A 3,414-nucleotide genomic window follows, 5' to 3' on the forward strand; every position below is an offset into this window, starting at 1 on the left:
GGGAAGCCCAGACCAAGTCATTTCTGTGTCTAGCAGGAAGCACATGCAAATATAAGATCTTGAGAGCACTGCTCAGGAAACCCCCAACCCAGCAGCCTGCCAGGGACCTCAGCCAGCCCTCCAGCCCTCACTTGTGCTGTGGGTGCTGGCAAGACTCAGCACTAAGGGCACACACAGCCTAGCACTGCCAGAGGGGTGCACAGCCACATGCAGCAGCTGGAAAACCCTAGAAACGGAAACTCTCATGTAGAGGCAAAAGCCAAACCCACACCTGGAGAACAGCCTGACCCACACCATGTAAGGATGAAGAACAAACCTGCCTTTCTCCTGGTTTTGGCCACTAGTCTTAAAATCATCAAGCCAACTTGTTCTGTGCTAGTCTAGCAGTGCCATATCCATGGAGAACCTTGGCATAGCTCTCCAGACATGCACAGGTTTGTTCAACTGCACTTAAAAAATTGGGAAATAGCTCTCAAAAACAGGAATCCCTTACCCACCTCAACAGCAGAGCAACTCAGCTCTCAGGTACCAAGGTTCATCTCTTGAAGGCTATCCTCAGCCTGAGCAAGAGCATGACAAAAAGACCTGAGCCAGACCCCAAGTCAGGTCCTCTGGTTAGCCAGGCTGAAGTCCTGACAGCAACGTGATTTATAATTGCAGGTTCTGTCTTTCCCTCCAGAGCTGCTTTCCCTCCTTTAATCTCTTGGTCCCACTTAACATTTTATACCCCTGGTAGGTGTGAATGGGACCCACCTGGCCAGGCACCTTGGCCACGTATCTCAGCTGGCTCTGTACTATATTAAGTACAGAGTAGTATGAAGGCCACATGCAACACAAACCTCAAGGCTAATTTGTTCTTTCAGCCATGAGTGGGTTTGAGCCTGGCTTTTAGCTGTATTCCCAACCTCCCCACAAGCCCTGGATCAGAGCAGATTTGGGGAAGCCGAAGCCCTGGGTGGAGTCTCATTGGCTACACTGTGTTTAGGGGTCTGGCACACACATTGTTAGGAAACAAAGGAAAAGAATAAGAAACGGGTTTTGATGAGGCTTTAGGCACAGGGACTTTCAACTACACTAGACAGTACCACACCATGACCTTTTTTTGTTCCCCACCATGCTGCAACTTGTCTGCATAAGCAGGGAAGTGGGCTTTGGGGGGCTGGATTTAAACACCATTTTCAAATTACTCAGTGCCCTTTCTGTTTCCCTGGAGCCAGACAGAGAAAAAATCCTAGTGGCAACCAGTCAAAATAGATTTGCCTGTGTATGATCTGGATGTCATGTTCTTTTTTCAACGTAATGGCATAACACATCCTTATGGCCCTGCTGGTCTGATACTGGTGGTGACTAATGCAGGGTAGTCCCTAAGCTTGAGTACAGCCAGCACCTTTCCAAGGGCTGATTACAAAAGAAAGGCAAAAGCTTTGAGACAAGGGAATTACCCAAGACGCATTTAATCTGGAGCTGGGTGTCTGTTTGTCACGTGACAACTGGGTATTCTGTATCCCCTGCGTATTGCATCTTGCTGGGGCTATTACAGGCAGCTCACATGCCGGGTCCCTGTGTGGGTTGGCTGTGTACACCCCTGGGCTCTGGGGACCCAGCTGTGGGTGCTGCCGGGAGCCCCACAAGCTGCCTGGGGTTAACACTGCCATGACTTGCGCTTTCTCCATACGCTTCAGAACCTTTGCACCTCGTGGTCCAGTCTCTGCCATTCTGGGGACCCGAAGGGCTTGTCCACATGTCCCCATCGCGGCTCCGCGCAGCACACAATGGCCATTGTTTGCCTTCGGGGCGGGTGAGCAGCCTCTGGCTTGGGAGGAACAAAGCCCAGAGCCAGTTCCTGCAAACACAAAACATGCCTTTTTATCACTTGGTGACAAATTGTTTTGTCAGCAGCAGGAAGTGATGTTACTGCCGTCCTCACCAAGGGGAAACTCCTCGTGGTTTCCATGGGGATGTATGCAACTGCAGAACGACAGGTCTAGATGAGCTGAAAGCCCCTGCATGCTGGGTTTCTAGGGGTCTTGGCTCGGATACGAGGGGCAGGGGCTCAGCCGAGCCCCGCTAGCATGGGGAGGGCAGGGGGCTGGCGTGGGAGCCAGGGGGAACGGGAGCTCCGTGCTGAAAACCATGGTGAACCGTATGCCGTGGTATCCCAAACAAACAAAAACAGCGAAGAAAGGAGAGTAAAGGAGGGGTGAGAAGGGAAAAAGCTGCCCCAGCACAGCCAGAGCAGGCACAGTTCAGCTCAGCTCTGTCGCCGAGACGTTCCCCGGCTCCACCATGCGCAGGGTCCGCCCGTCCCAGCCCTTTATGCCTCCTTGCCCGGCTCACACCTCCCCTGCCCCTCTCCTTGCCGTCCACCCTGCTCCTTCCCCCTCCCTGCTCCTAGGGAGCCCGTCAGCTGAGACCATCCTTCCCCCAGAGCTGTAGCACTGCGGTGACATTTGCAGGTCTCACTTTAATCTCTCTCACTTCTTTTGCTGCTGTTCTTGCCCCCTTATCCAGCCCTTGTTTGGACTGGGTGCGATCCTGCCCACAGAGAGCTTGCAAATCCGGGCTCCGGGCACGAGGAGACTGATTTGGGCTCAGGATCACGACTTGGAAAAGGACATCACAGGTCCTCAGAGCTGGAAGTGCCTGTTAGTGCCTTGCTGGCACCGCAGCCCTGCTGTGGCTGCCTGGCTTTTCTGCACCCAGCTTTGTGCTGAAGCAGCTCTCTTTGTTCCCCTCTGTCAGGTGCCTGCTTAGGTTATAAAAGCTGATCAGCTGCCAGGTAATGAGTTTTATTGTTCCAAGAACCACATAAACAAGCCCCCCCAGCTGACGGGGAGCGGATTTCTGTTTGAATTACGATTAATAGGCAGGATTATTTTTTTTTTTTATCAGTTGTGTGGCCAGGGCTGCCAAGGTTGTATTTTTCCACTGCACAGGCTCTGCTTTGCTTTGAAGGTGAAAGTTTGTCAGCCTGTTTACTGCACGTGTAAGAAGTATTCAGGTATTCAGCAACAGCCTTGCATGCTTTACAGCAACAGTGGTGGGTGCAATCCCACTGAGCAGCACAACCTCCCAAGGGACTTGCCACAGGGTTTTGCAGGATGGGACAGACTTTGGGGAGGAATATGCACTTTGAGATTCACATATGCTTTGGGAAAAGAGGGATTTCTGACTTTGCTAGTGCCCAGTGATCCCTCCTTTTAAGCTGCTCCATTATTTTTTTTAGCCCTCGGTGTCAGGTTGAAGCCTGACGGTGGTTAACATGGAGCGCTGACGGCAGCGCTGCGTTGGAGGGAGAGCTCACATGGAAGAATTTCAGACGCAGCAGTGCATCATCCCATCCTTCAAGGGCACCTTCTCCCGGGAGAAGAGTCCTGGATTTTAGCACCATTTATACTCCGGGTAGTTTGCAGC

The sequence above is a fragment of the Chaetura pelagica genome, unplaced genomic scaffold, assembly GCF_000747805.2.
Source record: "Chaetura pelagica isolate M959 unplaced genomic scaffold, ChaPel_1.0 scaffold356, whole genome shotgun sequence".
In the NCBI taxonomy this organism is placed as follows: domain Eukaryota; kingdom Metazoa; phylum Chordata; class Aves; order Apodiformes; family Apodidae; genus Chaetura; species Chaetura pelagica.